The 13,449-nt window shown below is 52.3% G+C and overlaps 2 long non-coding RNA genes across 3 annotated transcripts; both read right to left on the bottom strand.

Moving 5' to 3' along the window:
• Window positions 1-211: 211 nt before the first annotated feature.
• LOC140686247 (uncharacterized) lies at window positions 212-8,974 on the bottom strand. Its single transcript, XR_012059954.1, has 8 exons — window positions 8,780-8,974; window positions 8,186-8,360; window positions 7,976-8,067; window positions 4,665-4,751; window positions 4,171-4,330; window positions 1,130-1,258; window positions 654-786; window positions 212-266 (listed from the first exon to the last, which is right to left on the bottom strand). It is a non-coding gene; the product is annotated as an uncharacterized lncRNA (long non-coding RNA).
• Window positions 8,975-10,500: 1,526 nt separating this feature from the next.
• On the bottom strand, window positions 10,501-13,237 carry LOC140686248 (uncharacterized). Of its 2 annotated transcripts, none has more exons than XR_012059955.1 (3): window positions 13,034-13,237; window positions 10,953-11,073; window positions 10,501-10,687 (listed from the first exon to the last, which is right to left on the bottom strand). It is a non-coding gene; the product is annotated as an uncharacterized lncRNA (long non-coding RNA). The 2 variants fall into 2 exon arrangements; XR_012059956.1 differs by lacking the exon at window positions 13,034-13,237 and adding an exon at window positions 11,380-11,627.
• Between the last annotated feature and the right edge of the window lie 212 nt (window positions 13,238-13,449).

Genomic DNA, 13,449 nt, shown 5'->3' with positions numbered 1-13,449 from the left:
CGTACCTTAACGGCCCCGCCCCCACTCCGCACTCAGCAAGCTGAGTGGGACAGGAGTGTCCGGCGACCTGGGGAAGAAGAGGCCGCTCCCAGGCCCAGCAGCCGGGACAAGGCAGCTATTCCACCCGTTCACCAGGGGTAGACCCGCTCCGCCCCTCTGCCGCTGCCACCGCCCTCTGACCTAACCGCCCCACCTACCAGGAGCAAGCTTACCTGGAGTGCAACATCTGGGGAATCTCCGGCGGCCAAGCCCCACCCCAGGCCAGGCTGCAGGGAAGAGAAGAAATCGATCGGCTTGCCCGGGCAGCCTCCCAACCGCCACCGCCGCCGCCGCCGCCCAAAAGCATTGCAATAGCCTACCGGGGTCAGGCTGACTGCAAGGATGTGCACTTGCCTTCTTATCCTGGCCAGGTCCCTGAGCACCTCCCTGCATCCCTACACTCCCTGCACCTCTGCACCCCTGCTACTCTCTGCAATTCTGCATCCCTCCACCCCCACATCCCCTGAAATGCCTGCGCCCTCCACAGCCCCTGCACCCCTGTCACCAGTTACACTTTTGCGCTGCTTACACTCCTGCACCCCTGCATGTCCCACACACCACCTCTTGGGCCTTTGGCAGAGTCTCTGCTGTTAGACCAATGCACAGTGACTCACTCTTTGCCAGTATATGATGCATCAGTGGACGTCAGGGGTTGCCTGCAGGAAGGTACATGTTCCCGGTCACTAGCCTGGGCCACTAGGGTGATCTCTGTGAGGTCACCCAGGACGGGTTCAGAGATGCTGTTCTCTGGGAAGAGAGGAGTTGAAACCGGTCTTGAGGGCAGAGCTGTGCTCACCAGGCCGTCCACGCTTCATGTTTTACACAGGGCTTCGGAGAAGTGAAATGGATCCGGCCAAGTAATACCGGCCTGCTGTGAGCCCACCTCAGTCCTGGGCTCTGAGTCAGACCGACTGGCTCCCTCAATCAGGGCCCAGTTTGGGCACCTGAATGGTCCCTTTGAGGCATCCCAACAGTTCTCAGGATGAAGTCTGGCTGCTTCCACCCCATGGCCCTCCCTCCTACTGTGCTGGCCTCAGGAAGGTTCCTTATATGGGGAAGAAGGCAGCCCACACCCTACCCCACCCCTCACCTTTCTCTAACCCAGGCTGGTGCTCTCTCTGCCCCTCAGAGTCTGGGAAGCCATCCCTCTTCAGTTATGTCCCTTCTGAGATGGACTTGCTTCCACTCAATTCTAGGCGAGGATGCACCATGGAATGCACTGGGTAAGAGAACCAAAATAAATAATTTCTTCTGTGAGGTTGTCTATTTATCTACTGGGGCTGGGCTGTGTGTAGTTTGCTACAGCTATTGGTGTGAGAGGCTAAAACAGCCTGTGTGTCCTTGTTTTCATCTCCCCGCTGTCTTTGGGTTTTCCCTAGACACTCCTGAGACATTTACTTCTGTTAGTATTATTCCTGTTATTACACACGGGCCCTACTGACATGGAGGTAAGGTGTTGGGGGAGCGGGACAGAGCAGGGCATCTGCAGTCCTGTGATTATTTCTCATTGAGCCTGTGCCCTGAGCTGTGACCTCCACAAGTGTGTCTCTTTCCCCCCACCCCAATTTGGGTGACACAGAAGGGATTTCCCTTCTCCCAGGTTGGTTAGGCTCTGGTAAAATAATTTCTCATTAAAAAAACAAACAAAAAACAACTTCCCCCAATGAAACAGAATGTTCTGGGTGTATTTCAATACAGTTATTTTCTCCTCTCCAGGCAGGAAGCATGAGGAGTTATCCTCTGGCCTTCATTCTGAGAACAGGACACGGTCCTGGATGTAAAATACATGAAAAAGAGCATGGGGCCCCTCTGACTGGCCCCCTGGAGTTGTCACACTCTGATTTCCCCACACTGAGCCTCCTGCTGGCCTCAAGGACCTGTTAAATCTGCCTGCCCCCGGGGTTCTTACAAAAGCAGGTTCTGCCTTGGGAGCTGTGACTCTCCAAGCCTGCCCGCTGTTCCCTTTGCAACCTCTCTGGGTTAGAAGCAGCTTTCCCCCTCAGTCTTCTGGGATCTAAGAAGAGCAGTGGGTTTGCAGCTCCCTCAGATTTGGTGTTATTTTCAGGACAGGAGGAAGAACTTCTGAGCTCCACACGAGCTGGACCAGAGGCTGGAATCCTCCCTTCCTCTGCCACCGTGCAATCAGTGGCTGTGGTTCTAGCCGAGTTTCTGAAGATGTGGACTTAAACACACATATCCCAGCCCTCACAGGAGCACACAGTCCCATAAATCCCCCTAGTTTCCACTGGTAACTATGGAGCCGATGGGGACACGGGTTTCGGGACCACAGAGGCCTGACTGCACGACTTGCTCCGTGGCCTATTTACGTGGTTGCTACGGGCCTTGTCTGAAGTGGCTTGTTTACCACACCTGGTACGTGGGAAACACAAAATAAGTACTAGAACCTTCACTTTTTCTCCCTCCAGGGCCTTCAAACGTAGAAAGTAATAAGTGAACTCAGACAGCCTAGTCACCACAATGAGGTCCGTCCAGCCCGGCTCTCCTGAGTGATGGGCACTGACTTGCACCTTAACTCGGAACAGTAGGGGAACTGCCTTCCTCTAACTGGGCCTCTCCCCACACCAGGCACGCCCGCAGCTCAGACGGGGCCAGCTCCCCCACTGAGGTGTGTGCTGGTGGCTTCAGTGTGACCTGGCCCTGCCGGGACATGAACCTGCAGTGAGTGAGGTGGAGGGTCGGGTGGAGGGGGGTCCCTTCTGGGGTGGCAGGGGGCCCGGTAGCACCCCTTCCAGCCTGGTGCCTGGGGCTCCCTAACACCTCCTACAGCTCCTGGGTTGGCTCAGGTCCTGGCCACTCCACACACCCTCCCAGTATCTTTTCATTATGTCCCTTTTCTGCTTTTATCAGCGAGAAGTGGCTTCTGTTGCTTGTTCAGTGAAACAGTACATCGGGAAACCAGACTACTTCTAACATCAGTAAAATACCAACCTCGGTCAGCTCGCTGGGCAGACCGTGCAGCACAAAGGCCTGAACAGGGCTGTGCGAACGGCTTACGTGAAGGGTCCTCAGCATCTGTCTTCAGAGATACAGAAGCTGATGGTTCAGGTAAAACCTCAGGGTGGGATTGAGGAATCCAAAGCTGGTTGGTTTCAAAGGCTAATTGGTCAGACCAGACCCCTGAGCTGTGGTCAGAAGCCTGGCTCACCGTCACGCAGACTCAGCGCCCTAAGTGCCGGGTGGGGCCGGTGCTGTTCCCTTTGTAGGCTCTCGTTGGGGATTCAGTGTAGCCCCTTAAATAGAGCAGAAATTCCAGCCCCATTAGCCCCCACCCTGAGTGTTCCATGACACAAATCCCGGGAGTGTTTAATTTTCATCTTTGTTTAGGAGGATGAAGGTGGTTCAAGAGAAGACATAAATTCACACTTAGTGACACAAGGTCACAACCAGTACTTCCTCCACGGAGAGCTATGTGCTCCCACAGTGGTGGCTGGGGGCTCGGCAGAGACCCTCTGCTGGTCCCAGAAGGACTCGCTCCTCTGGCCACAACTCATGGGTTGGACAGCAGATCCAGAGGGTGACAGAGCATCTTTCCTGGGAATTTGGAACTGACACATAGAAATCAAGTTCACTCATCTGGAGTTTGGCGGAGGGGAGGGGCGGTGGTTGGAAATCAAATGAAACCAGAGCATGAGAGACACTTAGAAGTGAAAGAGCGAGAGACAGAGAGACTGAGCTTGTGAGAGCAAATAGTCAGAAAGAAGGCAAACAATCAGGGGACAGAGGAATTCCAGCTCCTGACTGTCTAGTCTGTCCCAGCCCATCAATGACCCCGTGAGATGTTTAATAACATTCCAGTTTTGCAGATTAGGAAACAGGCTGAAAGAGGTGGGGGCTGGGTTTGGGTGCACAGTTAATTCAATTGCCACTGGACCCCACACTTCCCATTGCCTGAAGGCACCCTAATCCTCACTGGGACCCCTGTGGTCCCCTGACAGCCCAGCACCCTGATCAAAGGGACCCTGCGGGAGTGGGAACCCCTCTTGAGTGTGGAGAGTTCCCTGCCCCGAGATGCCATGCATCAGCAAGCTCCCGCTCACCCCAGGTTAACATCAGCCCAGCTGTACTGTCTCCCAACCCGCTTCCCTCCCTGCCAGGCACCCCCAACCTTACCACCGAGTGTACTGCAGGAATTCAGGCACAGGGATGCCCAAATCAACACGAGCCCACCGGCTATAGAAACAGCAGACTCCCAGCCCCGCCTGGGTTGCGAGGGGACAGAAGGTGTCCTCAACTTTCATGTGTCTAAAACAATCTTCTTCAGCTGGAGGTTCTAGAGAAAAATAAAAGGTCCAAAACATAGTTCGGTGAGGAATTCCTCCAAGGACCTGACTCCAGTGTCTACAACCATGTGTACCTACCCCCGGAATTGGGGTGAAGGTGGATTATTGATCAGCACAACCCCTGGTGGCCCAGATCCTTGGCTTGGCTGCCCAGAGGGGGCTGGGGGAATGGGTAAGGCCAGGGTACTCAGGAAAAGCACAGAGGACCTGACCTCTCCCTTCTGCACTCGTAAACCCTTCCCCAAATCTCAAGGCATTGGACAGAGATCCGCCACAATAATGAGATGCTCCCATCTCTTCACTCACTCCTGTCGGTTCACTTACATGCTGAGCATCCACTGGGTCCCAGGACAAGACACATAGAATGGCTGATGGGACAGGCTTGGTCCTTCCCCCTGGAACCTGTTCAATCTGATCAAAGAATGATCACTCATAAAGAGTTTCTCAAAATTATACAGAGACCAAAGACCAACTGCAGAGTGAACCAAATTTAAAAATATATATGAAGATCCCCCAGTCTCCCCGCCTAAGGTTAACAGCATAAAGCAAAAAATTCTTGCCTTTAATCACCAGGGAAGTTGTCACCCCCTCTCAGGTGGAAAGGAGAGTTATTCTTTGAGCACGTCACAGAAGTGCTCCATCGGATTGGACCAGGGCATCTACATTCATTCAGCAAATGTGTATAAGCTCCTACTACATACGGGAATCTCCTAACTAGACCGTTCCCAAGGCTCTCGGGCTTTATCAGTCAACAAAATAGACATGACTCCCCATCACTGGGGGCTCAGAATTTTAGCAGAGGAAACAGGCAGCATGTTGGGGTAGCAAGAGTTTGGATAAATTTTTAAAAAAGAGTGATATGAGCAAACTCGGGTGATGGCGGTGGGGTGGGAGGCAGGCAGGAGAGAATAAGGCAATCCTGGCAGATCTCACGGAGTAATGAACTTGAAGCAGAATAGATCCGGAGGAAGAAGGAAGAGCCGGAGCCAGAGGCCCCCAGAGTGAGGGGGAGAGTGTGGGCAGAGAGGCAGAGCACGCCGGGTCCTGAGGCCTTTGTGACGACTTTGGCTCCTAATGACATGGTGACCCGTTTAGTGAGTTTTGAGGGGAGGGGTGATGTAGTCCAACTTATGCTTTTGTGTTTGTGTTTTTTTGGGGGAAGTAATTTATTTATTTTAATGAATGTGCTGGTGATTGAACCCAGGATCTCAAGCATGCTAAGCATGCGCCCTACCACTGAGCAACACCCACCACCCCCAATGTATGTTTTTACAGGCTCCCTCTGACTCTGTGTGGATGAGAGATTGTAGGAAAGCAAAGATGGAAACAGAAGGCTATTGGTATCCAGGAAAGGCTGAAGGTGGCTCTTAGGAGGGCGGGGAGCAGAGAGCAGGTATTTAATTAAGACAGAATATCCAGAATTTTCTAACAAGCTGGATTTGCTGTCTGTGAGTGTAAAAGAAAGAGAGAGAAAGGACATGGTTCCAACATCTGGGCCTGGACAATGGGAGGGATGTCCTCTCCGGATGGGAAAGGGGATGGGAAAAGGTGGGGCTGAGCAGGTGGAAAGGGGCTGGTATCAGCTCAGTTCTTCAATGTCATGGTTAAGGGGTGTGTTACATATTGCCACAGAAGTGCCTAATAGGTAGAGGAATCTGTTTTCTTTTTCTTTTTAACATTTAAAAAATATAATTAAACATATTAATTGTATTATGTGAATGATTTGGGAATTTTGTTTCATGCCAAGTTATATGTTATATATAGCCAAATGGAGCATATATCAAAAAGGGGAGAAATGAGGGCTTTCACATAAACTGACTGTCCGTAACGTAGGTAAAATTTCAATAAAACCAGTCTTCAGGGCAAAAACCTCATCTCGGTGTTACATAAAAATAAATGAAAAACGACTATGTTGATGTACCATTATTTCATGTTACATAATAGCCCCAAACTAACAGTGTTTAACTATGAGGCTTGTAGAAATACTATTCGCTTTATTCACATAAATACAGAAGTGCAGAAATGTTCTAAGGTAGAATTAGCATCTTAGTGGAAATAATACATATTTGAGCATTTTACATGATATATATGTACTGATTCAAAATTTGGAAAAGTAATTTCATAGTAGAACATATGTATGAATGTGAAAGCAAGGTGGATGAAAGGAAAAGAATGTGATGTGAGTCTCAGGGATAAAGGCTCAGATGGAAAGGGGAAATCAGGGAATTTTGGAGAAATCGAGAAATTGATGGCATGCCAATTTCCAAGGCTGGGTTGCTTCCACCAAAGGAATAGCAGAGAAAGAGAGGAGAGGCCCAGGAACCCACCCTGGTTAACACCCACAGTATATGTTTGGAAAAAACAGGAGACATTGGCAAAGGACCAGCCAGCAGGCCAAAAGCAGAAACAGACAGAGAGATGGGCTGGAGGTTGAGTGAAGCAGGAACACGGGGTAGGAGGGATGGAAGAGCTGGGTCAAATGCTGCCGAGGGGCCAAGCATGATGAGGAGTCAAAATTGACCACTATATTTAGCAACATGGGGTCACTGATGGCCTTGACAGGGCAGTTTCCATAGAGCGAGGGATCAGGCGAAAAGCCAGAATGGGTGTAAAAGGGGATGGCTCAAGAGAAGATGCAGACAGTGAGTTTAAACAACTCCTTAAAGATTTGCTGCAAAGACACAGGGTGGCAATTGGTGGGGGTGAATTAGGGTCAAGGAGTGCTGTTGGTTTAAGAGGATGGACGTTTATATACTGATGGTGCCAACTAGCAGGAGAACAAAATAGATGAGGCAGTGAAAGAGAGGATGGTTTTGGGAGTGACAACCCAGAGAAGATGGGAGGGATGGGGCCTCGGGGACTTTTGGAGGAACTGGCTTTCGATGCCACTTTTAATAAGCGGTGGGGCACCGAGAGTGAGGTCACAGACATCAGAAGGCGAGCGGATGTGCTGGGAGTTGCTTGTGAAATTTCTCTTCTGTTGGCTTGTTTGCTTGTTCAAAGTAGAAAACTAACCTTACCAGCTGAGGAACAAGGAGGAAGAAAGAGTTACTGGAGCCATGAGCAGAAGATAAGAAAGAGCCTTCCAGGGAGAATGGGACAGTAAAAAGGGCAGGGGGAGGCGGGGGAGTGCGCTCCCAGAAAGTTACATTTTCTCTTTGACGTCCCCAAATGTGTGACGTGTTATTACCCTTCCTGCTGTCTACAAAATAAAAATTAATTATGGTTCAGAGGAAATGCTATTTCATTCTAAGAGGCTGCCTGTTTCTCAGGAATGGTCATCTTAAACTGCAAATATTACAAACAATGTTGAAAAGATGAACCTGTGTACCTAAAATCCCCTATTTTCTATTAATCTGTTTACTACTTAGTTCCCCTATCAATAACACATAACAAATACTGCCATGATGGAGGTACATCGATGCTTAAAAGGAAATGAGATCTGTATCCTTTTGCTAAATTCCATGGCTTCCTTAATATGCAGTTCCACTTGGAATTTAGGAATGTCTGGTATAAGAAGTGAGAAACAGTTTGAGAAAATCCCGACTCAGAATTATACATCACAACCACATCTCACAAGTATATACAGCCGTAAAAAAGTTTAAAAGCAAAACTCCGTAACTACTCTTAAAGACCTTTGCAAACCTGGGCCTGCCAAGATGTTTCCAAACTGGAAAGGAACTCCAATCTCTTGCCTGGTACCGGACCAGAGGCTGGCCAGCCTTTTCTGTAAAAGCGAGAGAGTAAATATTTTCAGTTTTGCAGATCATTTTGTTGTAACCATGCAGGTAGGCAATAAGAATGCTAAGAGCACTGGGAGATAGGAAACAAACGGGCATGCCCACACTCTCCCTTCCACTCAGGGCAGCTTCTCTGTGGTGGGGAGCTTTGCCACAATCACTTGCTTCTTTTTTCCATTGGTTTCTTTGTTTCCACCTTACTGCTCGAGCTCAGAACTTCAGGTGGGCCTGGTCCTTCAGCATCCATGCAGAGAAGGCTGAGCGGGGTTGGGAACCCCACCTGATGGAGAAGAGAGATTACTGGGAGGGACATTGTGGAGGCCACCATGACACGAGACAATCACACCTTCCGGGGTGAAAGGGAACGAAGACAAGGGAAGGACACAGTAGTGGGACCCCTAGGTCGCCTGCCAGGCTTGTTCTCCCTCCACGGCAACCGTGGGGGCCTGTGGGGTGTTGGGCTTCAGCTACGGTGATTAGGATGAAGGGACTCAATATAAAGGACCCTCCAACTCCTCACTAGATTCCAAACGCAGCCCCTCTAATTCCACCCTCTGAGTTTCTGGAACTCTGCTGGAAGAATACATGAGCAGGCCAGAACCAGAGCCCAAGCCAAACATGACAGGGGTCTCGTGGGGCTGTAACCCCATGCTCAGTGGTCGGGGACTCCTTGCAAATCTGCAGAAATCCCTGTTCCACCTCATTCCTGGGAGAAACCCCAGATCTCCTCCTGCTCTGTCTGTTCTTCTCTTGAGGCTATTGTCCTGGAGGGATGCTGAGTCTTTGAACCTGGTCCTCCAAACGTACATAAGCAGCCTGTTCAATAAAACAAATTATGCACTTTTTCACATTTGCCAGTTTTTTGATTCCAGAAAGGCTGTGGGACTCATTCTCACAGTCTCCTGTGCCCCCACCACATGGTGGCCCTCTGCTCATGTAAACACGATTTCCCACAACTGCACCCTGCCTCCCAGCTTGTCAGAGGGGTGTGTCCCACAAAGACACAGGTGTTTGTGAGGATCCTGTCCCCCAGCAGAAAGCCTGCTCCTGGAGCCACGGACAGGGATCTGGCCTCCTAAGCCGCTCAGCTCTAATTCAAAGCCTAAAGTGGAGGCCCCGAACATTGCTGAATGACTTTCTGAATCACCTGGACTGGAGGGGACTGATTTTCTTTCCAGGAATGGAGGTAGCGCAGCCTCCATTTTCAGGGCTGACCTTGACGATGGATCTAGTTCCCCTGACTGCACCGCAGGAAGGAGTGGCCCTTCCATCCCACAGGTTGGAGACCCAACCCAAGGGAGTACTGAAGCAGTGCATTGCTGCCAGGTCCAGCATCCCTGCAGAGTGGCCTCTGCCCTTGAATGACCCCCTTCCCAGGGCCTTTCTTGCCCGGACACCACCACACCCCAGGCTGTGCCAGAGCTCTGGGGCTCTGCGTGTCCAGGGCACACAGGTGGCACCTGAGCCAGGTGTCCCCTGGGCCTCAAGGGAGAGAGGTCTGCTTCTGCATCAGGGGAAGGTGACCCCACAAGGCTGGCAGGACACTCTCAATATGGACCTCCAGGAGCCCTGGGAGCAGTTTCCCTGCAGGTGTTAAGAGCCATCATCAGGAGGGCAGGCCCCTCTTTGTGCAGACCATCCAGCAGTGCTGGGCCCACGTGCTGACCTCAGAAATCTACATGCCCCCAGGATACCCCAGGCAACCTCACAACTTCATCACTTGGTGACCTGGGTACCACGAGCTCCTTGGCCATCCCATGAGGGTGGTCCTTGCAGGCATGGTCTCCAGGTTCTCCCATTGAGAAATCCCCCTGGGTTTCTGTGGTCACAGAGCAGACACCAGAAGATTCTAGTCCTGCAGTGACCCCCACAGCAGTCAGCTCCCCTGTGCATGTCCAGGGACAAATGACAGCAATTTATTGCCAGGTACCGTGATGAACAAGGGGGTGGGATTCCATACTAAGTTCAGGATCCTGGTAACTCACTCTGCACCCCAAAAAGCTTCCATGAGAAATGTGTGTATTGGGATGTCTGTGCCCCTAGAAGAGCTGTTCCTGAGGGTTCCTGGGACCCTCCAGCCCCTCTCAAGGTTCTCAGATCCTGGGTCTAAATTTCTATCTGCCTCTTTTGGTGTACGGCCACCTGTGTCTCGTGGTCATGGGTCACTTTATTGCATGACTTGGCATGTTCTTAGTGCTCGTCCTCCACCCCTGCACTAGAGTCCCAAGATGTTCCCACTGACCCTTGGCTCCCTGGGTGGCTCAGGGGGCCCTAAGTCTGCACCCTTCACTCTCCTCCTCTACCCCCACCTCTGGGGCCACCCCTAGGTGGACTTGGAGGTGTTTGTAAATGAGTCTTACACAAGGACATGTCTGGACAAAGCAGGACCCCACCCCCGGAAAACTCACCTGCTCCCTTCTCAGAAGAGGACCCCACAGACCCACATTGCCTCCCAGGGGTCTACTCAGGACACAGTCCCCCAGTTCTGGGCAAGGGGTCTCCCTGGAATCCTTGCTTCCAGGAAGAGTCTCTCTGTCCTTCTTCAGAGTTTAGAGGTGTTCCCATGTCCCTGACCACCAAGATGCCCAGCACAGTCCCTTCAGTGACCTGGAGAGACAAGTAACTTATGTGGCCACAGGTCTCACAGGACACACCTGCTGGGACCCCAGGCTAAAGGGCTGTCCTTCTGCCTTCTCAGGTGTGGCTCCCGTGGTAACTTTTTGCAGGGGGCCCAAACGGGGAGTGTGGCCCAAAGCAGTTCATGGGGCTCTCTGGGCAGGGAAGACTTGGGCCAGGTGGCCTTGCCTGGTTTCCCTGCTGGGCCACTCTGAAAACCCCCGCTCCTCTGGCTGTGGCTGGAGGCCCCTCAAACCTCAGGGCGGGGCTCTTTCTCTCAGCCTCCACTGACTCCAAAGCCACGCTGGTGCTGGCGAGGGGAAAGAGCTTTCTTGCCTTCTTTTGGCCAAGTTGCCACAGGTGGATGCTGCGGGGAGCTGGAGAGAGAGGTAGCACTTGCTCAGATGTGAGTGGTTAAGCAATTTGACACCCTGTCAACTAGCCTTAAACATTGGAATGAGGTCTTTCCCGGTAAAGCTGGAAGTTACTTTCAGTAACTTGTCTAAAGATTTCTTTTTTTTTTTTCCACTTAAAGACTCATAAAACCTCTCCCAGGTCATTCCTGGTATGGACCATTATCCAGGGATCAATCAGGAAATGCAGGAGGAGAGGGGTGGGGGTGGGGGAGAGGGGAGGTTAGATCAGAGCCCACGGAGAGGAGATGCCCCTCCCAGGAGCCTCACACTGGGCAGTGGCTTCTGGCATCCAGCTCTCCTGTTCTCAGGCCCATTCCATCTGCGGGGTTTTCCAAAAACATAATGGTGGAAGGGCCATGGAGGACACCTAGAACTTCCAGAATAGACAGGGAGAGCAGAGTTACCATGCTGGCCCTGGGTTTGGAGACAGACCTGCAGTGGAGACCACAGGCTTCTGAGAAGCCAGTTTCGAAATAAAGGCAGTATGCACTGGAATACCCGGCTCGAGAGAGTGCTTCATCATAGACATGTAATTTACATAGTTCTCACCACTAAATTCTGTGTTCCCAACACGCTACATGAATGACGGCTTCAACACACATTCATTTCTGAGATGTGAACAAGTGTAGAGCCGCTCTTTCATCCTGCATAATGGGCATGGCTACACTTAAGAACACTTACCAAGATTTCTCAGCAAGAGCCAATTTCGAAATAAAGGCAGTTTGTGCAGGAAAACCCTGTTGGAGTGAGGGCTTCCCCATACACATGTAAGTTATAGAGTTCCCCTCACCATGAAACGCTGTTCCCAACATTTTACATGCATGAAGGCTTCGACACACATTCAGTTCTAAGCTGTTAGCATGTGGAGAGCCGCTCTTTCATTCAGCACAAAAGGCATGGTTACACCCAGGAAGATTTACCCAGATTTCTCAGCTGCTTCCTTCAGCCAGATTCAAAATAAAGGCAGTTTGTGCTGGGAAAGCCTGTTGGAGCGTGTTCAGAGCTGTTTCGGGCTCTGTCCCAGCTGGAGGGTGCAAAGCCCAACCTCCAGAAAGAGGGACCAGGACCCCACCCGCCAGGTGGTGTTGCCTTTGTAGGGGAACAGTGATCTTTGGGTAAGATATATTGCGGCTCTCTCTAAAAACTGCTTTGACTTAAGTTTGCATCCTAGTCACCAGTTCCAGGACAACAGAAAAGGCATACCCTACATCCCTTTGCACTCAACTCTTCCCAAAAGAGCAAATATTTGTCCATGAAAATACCAGCTGCTCTTCTAAGGCCCACTAAATACCCAGCAGTGTGGGCGGTGCACTCTTGATCAGGGACAGGTGGAGAGGGAACAGCGGTCCTCCAGCAGGCTTGGCCTGGTGTGGCAGCTGCGCTGTGGGTGCGTGGTGGGGAGGGAATGCAGGGAATCCTGTTTGAGGGGCCTCTGTGCACGCCTGCATTATAGTCTGAGGTTTCATACAAAGGCTCCAGGCATCCTAACTGGTCAGATACAGCCCCCACCCTTGGGCTGGAACCACCAGGAGATAAGTACCTGTAACAGGGACGGTGCCTGGTGTGGGGAGAGGTCATGGGACACTCCGGGGGCAGGGGCGGTGGTGCTGGGGAAGGCAGGGGATGCAGTGAAGGGTGGAGGGAGCAGGGTCCTTTGCTTGGGGGTGTGAGTTCTTTGGGAGACCACAGGGAATGGCACACATCATCCCCACCCTATACCCCAAATTCCTAGCCCCGCCAACACAGGGGCTGCTCTGCATCCTCTCAACGTGGCTCTCCTGTAAGACCGCACCCAACCAGGCATCTGGCACCCTGCCCTACCTCCCCTCTTGGGACAGATCCCGTCTTCTTGGAAACTGCCTAGCAGCGCGTATTCAAGGCCGGCAGCCGGCCTGGCGGATCTGCACTTCAGGTGCCCTACCTGGCCAGCCGTGCCTGCCTGGGCTCAGTCCTCTATCTTGCCCACCGGTAGCCTGGGTCCACTTCCGGTGCAAGCGGAGGCCGCGGAGCCCAGGCTGAGCCCCGCACACAGACAGGTGAGGGTGCCCCCGCCCCGCTGCCCCGCCACCCCGCCCACTGTTGGCAGCATTGCCCCAGCCTCCGGCCGGTGCCACCTGCAGCTGAGGACCTCCGCGCGGCCCCGCCCGCCCCGGCCCCACCCAGCTGCCCCATAAGCCTCCCCCCACCCCCGTCCTGGCCGCGCCCTTGCTCCCATTGGCTCCGAAAGTTCTGCTCTCGCACGTCTAGCCTCGGGAGGACGCAGACGCAAGCGCTAGGGGAGGGCCCAGCGGCGTTGCCATGGATACAGACGCCGCGCTCCTCGCGGGCCGGCGTGCG

The sequence above is a fragment of the Vicugna pacos genome, chromosome 16 (genome assembly GCF_048564905.1).
Source record: "Vicugna pacos chromosome 16, VicPac4, whole genome shotgun sequence".
Classification (NCBI taxonomy): Eukaryota; Metazoa; Chordata; class Mammalia; order Artiodactyla; family Camelidae; genus Vicugna; species Vicugna pacos.
This window is presented reverse-complemented; position numbering and strand designations above follow the sequence as displayed.